The sequence below is a fragment of the Lactuca saligna genome, chromosome 9 (genome assembly GCF_052625555.1).
Source record: "Lactuca saligna cultivar CGN05327 chromosome 9, ASM5262555v1, whole genome shotgun sequence".
NCBI classification, from domain to species: Eukaryota; Viridiplantae; Streptophyta; class Magnoliopsida; order Asterales; family Asteraceae; genus Lactuca; species Lactuca saligna.
The window spans coordinates 5,166,353-5,181,496 of record NC_136425.1 but is presented as its reverse complement, the minus strand read 5'-3'; the positions used below and the strand labels follow the sequence as shown (position 1 = coordinate 5,181,496).

The 15,144-nt window shown below is 41.7% G+C and overlaps 1 long non-coding RNA gene across 1 annotated transcript; it reads left to right on the top strand.

Annotated features, from left to right (window-relative positions):
- The first annotated feature begins 3,282 nt into the window (after positions 1–3,282).
- Positions 3,283–11,008, top strand: LOC145017855 (uncharacterized). The gene is made up of 3 exons (XR_013666683.1): positions 3,283–3,687; positions 4,452–5,609; positions 10,877–11,008. It is a non-coding gene; the product is annotated as an uncharacterized LOC145017855 (long non-coding RNA).
- Positions 11,009–15,144: the final 4,136 nt, after the last annotated feature.

Genomic DNA, 15,144 nt, shown 5'->3' with positions numbered 1-15,144 from the left:
CCTTACCATTTGAGAGCTTCTTTGTGTGATTTTGTTGTTCTAGAAGAAGAAGCGGTTGAAGAAAGAGCAAGGATTCAAACGGGAACTTGTAGATCCAGGGGGCTAGCACCATTTCTGACTCATTTGAGGTATCAAGCTTCAAACTTGATTAGTACATGATTAGATTTGATTTTAGGATGTCTAAGGTTACTTTTGGACTCCATTGTTGAGGCTTCTTGCTTCTTAATGATTTCAGACCATAATCTTGGTGGTTAAGCCACAACCATGCAGGTGTTAGTGGGTATTTAAGCTTATTAAAGGACCCCAAAACCATGTTTGACCCTCAACCATGCATGAAACACATAAAGTTCGTGACTTTATGTTGTAGAAGGTCTCAAAGGACCTGTATCTACATTTTGGACGTAAAGGCTTAATGGATTAAGTCATAGATGAAATCCCAAGGAAGCTGGCTAGTACGTTGGGCGTACTCCCTGGTACGTCGCGCGTACCGGGTCAACTCCCTGTATATGGTCAAGGCCAATGTACACCGAGAGTACGTGCCAGGTACGTCGCGCGTACGCATGCAGAATGGATTCCTTTGGGCTTTTGAGCCTTAGAGGGTTGGGCCTGACTCTTGGGCCTCATGGCCCACTGTAAAGCATAATTTTGGACCTGGGAATCTTGAATTAGAAGCCTTGGGCCATATTGGGCCATTGATATTATTTTGTTTGGGGATAAAAAACTTATTAGAAATTGTGAAAAGACCTAACTGAAGGGTTGGGCCTCAATTTCACGGCCAGAAAAGACCGATTTGTTTATGCTTTGTTTTATAAAATCAGAGTAATCCTTTGATTAAAAAAGTTGCGGAATTTGTTTCCAAAACAAAATATGATAAAATTTATCAAAACGTTTTTCAAAGAGAATGTTTTTTCATTAAATAATAGAACCTCGGGATGTCATGTTCTGATACAGACCAAAAGCATAAACAATATAAAATAGAACTTATAATCGTTATTTATAACTACTGATCTATAATCCAAAATCTCTCATCCAGTCCACCAACTTATACCCTTGTGTCATTACCTGTAATGCAAAGAAAACTGAGTGGGTCAGGCTTGGGAGCCTGGTGAGCATATAGGGTTTTCAACCCACAATAATACATTTATTATATTAAATTATCAAACAATCAACCCAAATACCCATCCCCATATCTACTTTATTTTCTCAAGGGTTTACCCTAAGAATCCATTATCATTCATTCATTCATTCCTAAGGATTTACCTAAGGAATTGGCACGAAGTCCATTGCTGCCAAAGTTTGTCTATCAGGTACTAAATCCATAGTTATCAGGCACTAACTCCATAGTCACCAAGGTTCACTCAACAATAGGCGTTAACTCCATAGTCACCAAGGTTTACTTAACAATAGGCGCTAACTCTATAGTCACCAAGGTTTATACAATAAGCGCTAACTCCATAGTCACCAAGGTTTACTTAACAATAGGTGCTAACTCTATAGTCACGAAGGTTTATACAATAGGCGCTAACTCCATAGTCACCAAGGTTTACTTAATAGTAGGCGCTAACTCCATAGTCACCAAGGTTTACTTAACTGTAGGCGCTAACTCCATAGTAACCACACACTCACTTGGTTAGACGATGCTCGGACAACACTACAGCTCTAAGAGTAGTATTCTTCGGTGAAATCAGGATATCTTCACACACCGGGTTTCTCGCGGACAAAGCTTCGACTCGGAAACTCTTTTCTTCTCGGGATCTTCGGGCTTCGGTACTTGCTTCAGGTCTCGGGGTTGATACCGGGGCTTCGGGGGTATTTCTTTGCACGTAAATCGATGTAATATGGGTGAGAGATGAGAGAATGAGCAACCAAACTCGGCTGGCCCTTCAAATCTATTTATAGAGCAAAACTGGGCCTTGCCATGTCGTGGAACCTTTTGCCACGTCGTGGGCTTGGTCGTCACTGCATGCGTCATCGCAAGTTGCATATGGGGGACTCCTGGAGGTGTTAGAAGACTTGCCACGTCGTGGTATCTGACAGTTTTGAGGTTTCGCGCCCCGAACTTCAGAAATTCATAACTTTCGCATACGAACTCCGTTTTCGACGTTCTTTATATCGACGCGAAGGTGAGATTATGCTCTACAACTCTCGTTTAGACTCCATTGGATAACTTTGACTTTATTTTTAATATATTATAAATATATTACTTATATATTATCTTTAGTAGGCCGGGACAGGAAAACTCCGTTTGAAATTCATAACTCCTTCATCTGAACTCCGTTTTCGTCTGTCTTTTTATCATTGGACTACTATTGAATAAATCTTCGACTCTCGTTTAGATCACTAAGGATAGATATCTATCTACCTTAAATTCACTATTTACGCCGCGCTGGGTCGTGCTGGGTCATGCCGTTTCTGTCGCGAAACTTCAACATGTCATAACTTCTTCGTTATAACTCGGATTTTGGCGTTCTTTATATGCACGAAAACCTTGTGACATATAATACAACTTGGTTAAGATTAATCCTTCTAAATTATCTTCCATCAAAAAGTCATTTTTGATGCTTATCGTCTCTAATTTAACTAGCCCGGATCTACGGACGTTACAGAAAATTGGGCCATTAGTGGGCCTTTAAGGAGTCTTGATTTAATGCACTAGAATGGGATCTTATGGATGTTCTTAAATTGGACTTAGGGGTAAAATGGTCCTTTTACCCCAAGTAGTGTTATAGATTCTGATTTAGTGTTGATATGGCCATGATAGCCGAAATTCATCGGAGCAACTGTTAGAGACCACTTTCTGCGAGTTTAGACACGCCGTACCATGTGGTGAGTTACTTTCCAGTAGCGGTGGGTCTATGGCCACAATACCGGCACACCAGTAGGAGTTGTATATTAGATGATTGTCTTTGTGATATTCATCTAGTTTGTTGCTACCTGTTATGTGCTAGTATGATATGATGATATGCGATAATGGTAGTAGGAGGGTGAAATAGTCCCCGGTTATCGGTCGATAGGACTGAAGGGGTAGATTAGTACCCAACTATGCTAGACAGATTATGATATATGCAATTTATGTGTTTATGCTATGTTTTATGTGGTAGGGGTAGGGGTGAAATATGCCGCGTAACCGGTTGAAATATACTAGAGGGTAGGTCGGGCACTCAAATATGCCTGACAGGGTAGGTCGAGCACCCAGATATGCGTGACAATATGTGATTATATAGTATGATAGGGGAACTTGTTAAGCTTTGTGCTTACGGTTTTCAGTTTTGTTTCAGGTACCTCTTCATCGAAGGGGAAGGAGTCGGCGGTAGCTGCACATTACACGCACGTCAGATTTCCTCATTATGTGATTCATGGGATTGTACTCTGACTTTTATTACTATTCGATGTTTTAACCTTGAGACATGTTTTGATGGTTTGTGGTTTGATATGTTATAAACAGTGTTTCCAGTAACCAGTCTTAAAAATTACTTAACTAAAATGAATTTTTCGGACTCGAAATTTGGGATGTTACAAGTTGGTATCAGAGCCTTGGTTTGAGGGATTCAGACACACCTTCGGGGATGCATGGACTCAAACCGAGGGTTTGAAAGATTTTCACCAGAAACTGTTTTCTAAAATTTAAAGTAAGGAAAGTTTTGAGAAAGAACAAGGTGTGTGATGTGCGCGACCGGCCAAGCTCAAGTAAGTTTCCCCAAGATACCCATACATTTTATGTTATATTATGATATGGTTATGAGAACTGCATGCTAGATTAGGGCTATGAATCTAGGGAGGATACATTTTATGCCTGCTATGTGTATGAGAACTGCATGCTAGAATAGAGCTAAGTATTTGGGTAGATGCCTGCTATGCCTTTTTGTATATGCTTATTGAGTTGCATGATAGCCCGGATAGGTTACATTTGGGACGGACTACTCCATGCATGAATGTTTCTTGCTTTGTGCTAATAGGAGTTCTAGCTTTCTTCAGTTAACTAGTAAACGAATACATTACATTACATATTACGAGGACTAAATAATTTTAGAAGGTTAGGTCTAGCCCTATTTCGCAGCTCTCTTTTGAGTCTAACCGTTGTAGGGTAGGACCCCTCATTCGAAGAATTATCTGGTTTTAGTAATATGTAATGGTATTTGCGTGTTAGTTGGGTGAAGGTAGCATGGACTTCTTATGTGGCTGATGGCAGAGAGTTGGTTGGAGAGTTACCATAGGGGTAAGCCTAGGATGAGATTAGCTAAGGATACAACAGTAGAAGAAAGGACTTGGTGAAGTCGAAGCAATCCTTGAGGAAAGTACGGATAGATGTGGAAGGTAGTATGGGCCCGTACTACTGAAAGCAGAGGATCCGTACTCGAGTCAAGGAGGGCTAAGGCAGAACTAGGGAACTTGTAGAATGTATAGGATCCCTGATGTATTGAATGACCTTGACATTATGTGTTTTGTTTCAGAATGGTGATGATTACGCGCCACGGAGGAGGATCAGGATCCGGTTCGGGATCAGGTTTCGAGCCAGTTAACGAGAGATTGTGTGATTTCATTGCTTCCGAGATCACTAGAGGCATCCTTGAGGCGACCCCGGTTATTTTTGGGTCGATCAATGAAGAGATCATAGAGCTGATGGAGGATCGCCTTAGGGCATTTCGAAGCGACAAGGCATCTAGCCAATCAGGACCGCACACATTGTCCTTCAAGGACTTCAGGGGGAGTGGTGCGCCAGATTTCCATGGGGCAAAGTCCGCACAATTGACTAGCTTCTGCCCTAAGGGGTCGAAGGTTCGATTTGCTATTGGATGTTTGAGGGATATGGCTAGGGATTGGTGGGAGTCAGTTGGTGACTCTTTGGGGGGCTCGACTATTAAGGATATGACCTTGCCGGACTTTGTGATCAGGTTTAGGGCGGAGTTTGTGCCGGTTGTGGAGCTTCAACAGCTGGCCAGAGAGTTCCTCGATATGAGGCTGACTACGGAGTCAGTGGCGAAGATTACCGCCAAATTTCGAGAGAGGGACTTATTAGTACCCCCAGTATGCAGGAGATGAGGATATGAGGAGGACCCGCTATCACGACATGTTGAGAGTTGATATCCGGGAGCATGTCAGTTTCTCAGCGTGTCCGACCCTGGATTCTATGATTGCCAGGGTGAGGGAGAGAGAGATTGATTTAGAGCACCTCTGGAAGAGGAAGGCGGAGGAGGGACAGATGACCGGGGTTTTGGGGAAGAAACCCAAGGGATTCGACGCTAAGTCGAAGGGCCTGCAAGGACGGAGCCACTGTGGGAAGTGCGGCAAGCCACATGAGGGGACATGTAGACTAGGGTCATCGGGTTGCTATAAGTGCGGCAAGACGGGGCACTTCAGCAAGGATTGTACCGCCCCTGTGCGCACTATTCAGACATCAGAGTTGCTGTGCTTCCACTGCAACCAGCGAGGCCATAAGAAGGCCAATTGTCCGAGATTGATAGCAGCAGCAGCACCAGTGGCGGCGCTAACTCCAGCAACCCTGCGGATTACTGATGGCCAATAGGGCAAGACTGAGGCTCTAGTGGTGAGAAGTCGAGCCTTCTAGATGACTACCGAGGAGGCACACGCCGCACCCGATGTGCTGACGGGTATGGTTTCTTCTCCTTAGCTTTTATTTTATGCTTATTATGATATTGATCTGCCATGTGTATATTTGTTTAGGAGCGTTCCATGTGAATGGTATCCCGATACAGGTGTTGTTCGATTCGGGTGCCAGTTGATCATTTGTTTTCTTTGCACTTAGCAAGAGGTTCCCTGAGTCTTCGGGCATGTTGGATTGCCCTTTAGAGGTTGAGATTGCTGACAATCGATTGGTACGAGCATCGGCGGTCTTCAGAGATTGTGTTTTGAGGTTATTCGAGGAACGCTACCAGGTAGACTTGGTTCCCATTCCGTTGCGTGGGAACAAGGTGATTATAGGTATGGATTAGTTTAGCCCCAATGGAGCAGTGATAGACTGCGCGCAACAGTTGATACGGATCAGGACCCCAAGTGGAGGAGAGTTGGTGATTCAGGGGGAGAGACCACAACAGGGGCCAACTTTATGTTCAGCAACGAGGGCTAGACGTTACCTACAGCAGGGTTGTGCTGGGTACGTCGCCTATGTTATGGATACCCGGGAGGTAGGTAAGGCGTCGGTGAGCGATGTACAGGTGGTGCGAGCGTACGCGGATGTATTTCCAGAGTAGCTTCCTGTGATACCTCCGGAGCGACAAGTGGAGTTCAAGATCGACCTAGTCCCAGGTGCGGCTCCAATAGCCAAGGCACCATATCGGTTGGCTCCTCCCGAGATGCAGGAGTAATCTACGCAGTTGGAGGAGCTGTTAGATAAGGGATTTATCAAGCTGAGTAGTTCGCCTTGGGGAGCCCGATCCTGTTTGTCAAGAAGAAGGACGGGTCGCATCGCATGTGCATAGATTACCGGGAGCTGAACAATGTAATGGTGAAGAATCGTTACCCACTCCCGAGGATAGATGACTTATTCGACCAGCTTCATGGGGCATCTTGGTTCTCCAAGATAGACTTGCGGTCAGGCTACCATCAGATGAGGGTCAGGGACGAGGATATACAGAAGACTGCTTTCCGGACTTGCTATGGTCACTACGAGTTCATGGTGATGCCCTTCGGGCTCACCAATGCTCCTGCCGCATTTATGGACCTCATGAACCGCGTATGCAGACCGATGCTGGATCGGTCTGTGATAATTTTTATTGATGATATCCTGGTCTACTCCAAGATGCAGGAGCAGCATGAGGAACATCTGTGAGAGGTTTTGGATACTCTGAGGAGGGAGAGCTTGTATGCCAAGTTCTCTAAGTGTGAGTTTTGGTTGCTCGAGGTGCAGTTTCTTGGGTGCCTTGTCAACCATAATGGTATTCTGGTCGACCCGGACAAAGTGGAGGTCGTGATGAGGTAGGAGGTTCCGAAGTCTCCATCTGAGATTCAGAGTTTCCTAGGATTAGTCGGCTACTATTGGAGATTCATCCAGAATTTCTCCAAGATAGTTGTACCCTTGACCCTGCTGACAAAGAAAGTCGTTGTATTTCGCTGGGGGCCGGAGCAACAGGCCGCATTCGAGACGCTGAGACAAAGATTATGGGGGGCGCCAATCTTAGCCCTACCAGAGGGCGTGGAGGATTTTGTTGTGTATTGCGATGCATCCATCTCTGGTTTGGGCGCAGTGTTGATGCAGAGGGGCATGTTATCGCCTACACTTCGAGGCAACTGAACCTCACAAGGAGAACTACCCTACGCACGATTTGGAGTTGGGGGCGGTTGTTTTCGCCCTCAAGATTTGGCGACACTAACTCTACGAGGTCCGTTGTACCATTTACATGAATCACAAGAGTATGGGGTACCTGATGGACCAGCCAAATCTGAACATGAGGCAACGTCGGTGGCTAGATGTGGTGAAGGATTACGATTGTGAGATCCTCAACCACCCGGGGAAGGCCAATGTTGTGGCCGATGCTCTTAGCCGCAAGGCTGCCCCGATCAGAGACGTTTTCTTGTGGATGACAGTGGTGACCCCACTTCTGGAGCGGATCCGAGAGGCCCAACAGGAGGCTATGAAGGAGGAACATCGGCAAAGTGAGCGTATTGTGGGACATGTTTCCTCCTTCGACTATGATAGCCGTGGGTTATTGACACTACATCGTAGGGTGTGGGTTCCCTATTATGGGGGTGTGCGTCAGGTTCTGATGGAGGAGGCGCACAAATCTAGATTCTCTATTTATCCCGGGGCGACGAAGATGTATAGGGGTCTTCGCTTTGATTACTGGTAGCCATGCATGAAGCGAGATGTAGCATGGTACATTGAGAGGTTCCTGACCTGCAGGAAGGTCAAGGCCGAGCACCAGAGGCCTCATGGCAAGACGCAGTCGTTGGACATCCCCATGTGGAAATGGGAAGATATCGCTATGGATTTCATCACCAAGCTTCCCAGGACCACACGGGGAGTGGATTCGATATGGTTCATTGTGGATCGGTTAACGAAGAGTGCCAATTTTATACTGATCCAGGTGAGCATTTCGGCCAAGAAGTTGGACGACAATAATATACGGGAGGTTGTGGTCCGACACAGAGTGCCAGTCTCCGTGATTTCTGACAGAGACATACGGTTTACTTCCAGATTTTGGAAGAAATTTCACGACGAGCTGGGCACCCGTCTACACTTTAGCATCGCTTTTCACCTGCATATGGATGGTCAGAGCGAGAGGACCATCCAAACTTTGGAGGATATGTTGCGGGTATGTGTCCTAGACTTTGGTGGTAGTTGGGATACCTATCTTCCATTAGTTGAGTTCTCCTATAACAACAGCTATCACGTGAGTATCGATCGTACTCCCTTTGAGATGTTGTATGGGAGGAAGTGCAGGACCCCGATATGTTGGGTGAAGTCGGACAGAGGGTCATGGGGAGCACCAAAGTGGTGCTCAAGACGATAGAGAGGATTCAACAGGTTAGGAGCAGGCTTCAGACTGCTCAGAGTCGGCAAAAAAGTTACACCGACAAGCGCCGCTCGGACCTAGAGTTCTAGGTCGGGGATATGGTCCTCTTGAAGGTGTCGCCTTGGAAGGGCTTCATTCGATTAAGGAAATAGGGCAATATGGGCCCCAGGTAGATTGGACCCTTCAGTGTTATCGCCCGAGAGGGCAAGGTAGCGTATAGGCTAGACCTACCAGCCAAACTAAGTCAGATTCACAGTACGTTCCACGTTTCCCAACTACGGAAGTGCCTTGTGGACGACTCGACAATAGTACCTTTGGAGGATATTCAGGTGGATGACAGTCTGAACTACATCGAGCGACCAATAGCCATTTTAGATAGGAAGACGAAGACGCTGAGGAACAAGGAAGTAGTCCTAGTGAAGCTGGAGTGGCGTTACCGCAAGGGTTCAGAATGGACGTGGGATCCAGAAGACGAGATGAGGGAGCACTACCCCGAGTTATTTCCAGCAATGACAACGAACTTCGAGGACGAAGTCTAATTCAAGTGGGGGATGATTTGTAACGCCCGAGATTTATAACGTACAAATCTTGTATTGATTCAAGGATGGTAGCTTTATAAGGTTTGGACTTGGGCCTTTGGGCCTTTGGGCTGATAAGGTACGTACGCGGGGCGTACCTTCCCATGTACGACCAACGTACTCAAGGATCGAGGATACGGAACCCAAGCATGTACGCCCAACGTACCAAAGGGGTACGCGCAACATACGCACGTAGGGTCCAAAAACCCTAACTTTTAGGGTTTTATCCCTATATAAAGGACATTATGGCCATGGACCAGCCTCCCTAACACCCTTAAGTAGCTGTCTCGGAAACCTTAGCCCACTTTTGTGTATCCTTACCATTTTTCTTTGTGTGATTTTGTTGTTCTAGAAGAAGAAGAGGTTGAAGAAGGAGCAAGGATTCAAAGGGGAACTTGTAGATCCAGGAGGCTAGCACCATTTCTGACTCATTTGAGGTATCAAGCTTCAAACTTGATCAGTGCATGCTTAGATTTGATTTTAGGATGTCTAAGGTTACTTTTGGACTCCATTGTTGAGGCTTCTTGCATCTTAATGATTTCAGACCATAATAGTTGTCCTTTTGGACTCTTAAAGGCACTAAGAGTCATAAAAATCAGATCTTGGTGGTTAAGCCACAACCATGCAAGTGTTAGTGGGTATTTAAGCTTATTAATGGACCCCAAAACCATGTTTGACCCTCAACCATGCATGCAAACACATAAAATTCGTGACTTTATGGTGTAGAAGGTCTCAAAGGACTTGGATCTATGTTTTAGACGTAAAGGCTTAATAGATTTAGTCACGGATGAAATACTAAGGAAGCTGGCCAGTACGCTGGGCGTACTCCCTGGTACACCGCGCGTAATGGGTCAACTCCATGTATATGGTCAAGGCCAGCATACGTTAGGCTACGTATGTCGCGCGTACGCATGCATAATGGATTCCTTTGGGCTTTTGCGCCTTAGAGGGTTGGGCCTGACTATTGGGCCTCATGGCCCACTGTAAATCATAATTTTGGACCTGGGAATCTTGAATTAGAAGCCTTTGGCCATATTGGGCCATTGAGATTATTTTTTTAGGGGATAAAAGACTTATTATAAATTGTGAAAAGACCCAATTGAAGGGTTGGGCCTAATTTTCCATTAGTGGGCCTTTAGGGAGTCTTGGGGGCCATGGGCGCGTTGAATTTAATGCGCTAGAATGGGGTCTTATGGATGTTCTTAAATTGGGGTAAAATGGTCATTTTACCCCAAGTAGTGTTATAGATTGCGATTTAGTGTTGATATGACCATGATAGCCGGAATTCATCGGAGCAACTATTAGAGACCACTTTCCGCGCGTTTAGACACGCAGTATCACGTGGTGAGTTACTTTCTAGTAGCGGTGGGTCTACGGCCACAATGCCGGCCCACCAGTAGAAGTTGTATATTAGATGATTGTCTTTGTGATATCCATTTAGTTTGCTGCTACCTGTTATGTGCTAGTATAATATGATGTTATGTGATAATGGTAGTAAGAGGGTGAAATAGTCCCCGGTTATCGGTCGATAGGACCGAAGGGGTAGATTAGTACCCAACTATGTTAGACAGATTATGATATATGTGATTTATGTGTTTATGCTATGTTTTATGAGGTAATGGTAGGGGTGAAATGGTCCGTATAACCGGTTGAAATATACCGGAGGGTAGGTCGGGCACCCAGATATGCTTGACAGCGTAGGTCGGGCACCCAGATATGCCTGATAGGGTAGGTCGGGCACCCAGATATGACTGACAGTATGTGATTATGTAGTATGATGGGGGAACTCATTAAGCTTCATGCTTACAGTTTTCAGTTTTGTTTCAGGTACCTCTTCATCAAAGGGGAAGGAGTCGGCGCGGTAGCTGCACATCACACGCACATCAAATTTCCTCATTATGTGATTCATGGGATTGTACTCTGACTTTTATTACTATTCGATGTTTTAACCTTGAGACATGTTTTGATGGTTTGTGGTTTGATATGTTATAGACAGTGTTTTCAGTAACCAATCTTAAAAATTACTTAACTAAAACGAAATTTTTGGACTCGAAGTCTGGGATGTTACAACATATACAAACTAGATTTTCTAATTTTAGGTTTAGGTTTCTCGTTTCCTTCTTCACTTCACTGTGAAACGACTTCTCACTCCCACCCAAGATGCCAAGAGCCCAATCCCGTCATTAGCATCGTCGACGAGATGGCGACAAAGTGACTGGCTGCATGTCGACATTGCATTATCGATGATATCGTACATCTCCCAACATACGTCCCATCGAAGAAATCGGGCTGCCCACTTCTGTTGGTCGACTTCCACTGCTGAGGGTCGACGCCCTTATGCCGGTCTTAATTGACTGACGTCATCTTCAACGTCCAACGGCGCAACGACTCACGTCGCCTCTCCACAATTTGAACACAAACAGGTTAGCATGCCTTCTGATTTCTCCTCTTCCAATCTTCCACTGTGAAGTTTCTTAAATTTTGTTTTCCTCTGTGAAGTTTTCATTTACTGATATCTGTCAAATAGTCAATGATTTTTGTCGATTTTCAACTGCCTTTGATTTATTGTTTATGTTTTGGGTTTGATTCTTTCGCAGTTATGTGATTTAGTATGAACAAGTTATTGTTTTTGATTTATTGTTTATGTTTTGGGGTTGATTGTTTCACAGTTCTGTGATTTAAGTATAACTGAACTTATCACCGAGTTTATCAAAATCTGATGTGAACTTGTAACTGGTTTATGTAATGCTCATATGGTAATGTCGATGTATGTAATGCTGATATGGTAATGCTGATTTATGTAATGCTGTTATGGTAATTATGATTTTCTGTTTTTTTAGTAATGTTGATATGGTAATGTTGATTTTCTGTTTTTGTGTGAACCTGAACCATTTTTAGATTTATGTAATAATGTCTTAAGAGCCGAATAAACCTAATGATTCAAACACGGTTAATGATACCGCCGTTGACTGTAACAAGAAACAAATGAAATTTAAATCTCCAATGTGGTGTTATTTCACTTATGAAGATGTTAATGGAACCATAATGGTTGTTTGTAAGTATTGTAGAAAGGACATTACGTATACAACCAAAAATTGAACCAACAGGATGGATAGTCACCATAAGGCTTGCAAAATACGAAATGGACAAAAGAAAATTGATGATTTTTAGAGTCAGTTAACCGGAAAAAAATCTAAGACGGATGAAAGTGGGGGATCAATTTTAGCAACACATCGGTTTAATTATGATGATTCGTGAACTGATCTTGCTAAAATGATCACAAAACATGATTACTCATTTATAATTGTTGAACACGAGGGCTTTAGAGATTTTTGTCAAGGGCTCCAACCACTTTTTAGGCCGATATGTAGAAACACAACTAGATCTGATGTCATGAAGATGTATAGTGAGGAAAAGACAAGGATAATGCATTATTTTTGGAGAGTATTCAAGATAGGATTACAATAACTACCGATATGTGGACTGCCAACTACTAAAAAAGGATACATGACAGTGACATCCCATTTCATTGATGATTCTTGGCAATTACAAAGGCGTCTTTTGAGGTAATACTTAATTTATATTAATTTGTATAATATATCAGTATACATTCTTTAATTAAATTAAATTTATTTTGTTAACTGGTAGGTTTATAGACGTGCCATGTCCCCATACTGCTGAGAAACTAACTAATGTGTTGAGGGATAGTGATGGGTTTTATATAAAAGAACAATCCTATGTGCTCATACAAAAGCCTAAAGCTTGGATCTAGGTTTCTCTATTGTACGTGTAATTCATCCAAGACTTGAATACCTTTTAGTAGTTGCAAAATCCTTGATCTTCAAGAAGCTTAGTGTCACAAGTGTAACTCCTCTAATGGTTAACAAACACCACAAACAAGAAGATGATTAAGAAGAGAGGGAATGGAGGCCTAATTTCGGCTTTTTGAACTATAAGGTTTCTTCTTGTAGCCTAAATATGAAGCCCTAGGGGTCCTTAAATAGCTGAGCTGCTAGGGTTTTAGTTAAAACCCTAATTGGATGACTTAGGCCCTAAGCAACTTGAGAACCTTCTCGAATAAGGCCTCCTTGGACGAAATTAGAGTGAGCTTCCACTATTAATTTCGTCCCCAATATATCCAGGAAGATCCACAACCCAAAATCAACTATCACACAATTGACAGTTCCAGTCCCCTTTATTTAATTAATATTTTTTAGTCACAAAAATAATTTTTAATTAATTATTGACTAATATTAATTAAACTATATGATTTCTCCTTTAATATATTAATCATATAATATATTAATAAACCATAATAACCTCTCTCTCTTTCTCTCTCTCTCTCCCTCTCTCTCTCTCTCTCTCTCTCTCTCCCTCTCTCCATAAATCATCTTGTCAAGTTGCTTTGGTGAAGGCAACCCAAAAGGACTATGCACAACCGGGTCAAGTATGTACCAAATATAGTTACGGGCTTAGACACTAATCCAACAGATAGTTTGTTGGATTGGAATATAGACAAAAAAATTATCAAATTTAACTTTTGATAATTGTTCAACAAATAATTGCATGATAGATTTGATGGTAGACAAACTTCCTTTTGATAGCTTGATTTTGAGTGGCAGCTTGTTTCGTATGCGATTTATTGCACATATTTTGAATTTAATTGTGAGGAGTGGGTTGGTGTTTTTGGACATGGGATTAAGAAAGTTTGTAACAGTTGTAGTTTTTAGACAGCTACACCAAAAAGACTTGATACATTTCAAAAAATGCAAAGTTTGAGAATATTTCTTGTGAAAAAAAACCTAGTTGTTGATTGTAAACACGATGAAAGTCTACTTATTTAATGCTTTCCACGGCTTTGAAATACAAGAAGATGTTTTATCGGTTACAATAACGTGAGCCCCAATATAAGAGTGCCCCTGATGAAAAAGAGTGGGTTTTGGCAAGTGAGTTTTGTGGTAGACTAAAAATCTTCTATAACGTCACAAAATTAATTTCGAGAACAAAATATCCAACATCCAACACCCCCCCCCCCCATATGTGAAATAAAGATGGCTATAACGAAATGGGATACATCCAGTTTTTCGCTTCAGATCTACCTTCGAAGTCTACTGAATGCTGACAGTGGTCCAACGGTGCTCTGACGGTGGTCCAATGACAAGTGACAAGTAGTCGGTAAACTAGAAAATGAAAATGTTGGTTTAATACAATATAAATGTGGAATTTGTCTAAAATATCCTTAATAAAAACGTTTAAAAATATAGTTCCGAGGGTTCTTAACCATTTTGGGTTCTCATTTGAACCTCTCCTTATATATATATATATATATATATATATATATATATATATATATATATATATATATATATATATATATATATATATATATATATATATATATATATATATGGTAGAGATTAATTTGAAACCATACTAATTTTGTGAGATATGAAGACGCAATCCTAACCATTCAACTTACAAATCAAAAAATTAAAATATTATTTTCATCATTTAACTTATCCAAAAAAATAAATAAAAAATAAAAAGATTAAAAGATATTACCGTTTTTTATCGAAATTTTTACACTTTAACTTAATTCACTTTCAATCATGTTTTCATTTTTCTTTTATCAGGTTATATAATTATTATTTTTTAATTCAAATATTTACTATATAACATATATAAGGTTGTATAATTTTTACTTTTGTAAACTTTTTTTTTATAAAAACAGTATAAAAAGTTTGTTAAACATAAATATGTTTAATATATATTAGGTAGACATATGTTTGTCGAAAGCAACCATGTCATTTTACATTAGATTTAAATGTAATGTTTTCGAGTTATTTTTTTGTTTTTTTAGACATTTTATGCTTTTTTAGGTTATACAGATTTCGATTAGCCTATGTATAACCTGACACCCGTTTCGAATTCCGATTATCATATGTATTCCAATTAATCTATCTATATTAATCTTATTCAAGTTTAACAAACTCTTTTACAACCTTTTCTATATTAAAATAAAAAGAAATAAAGGAAAACATGATTGTAAGTGAATTAAATTACGAATTATGATTACGGTGACTATAAATTGTTCA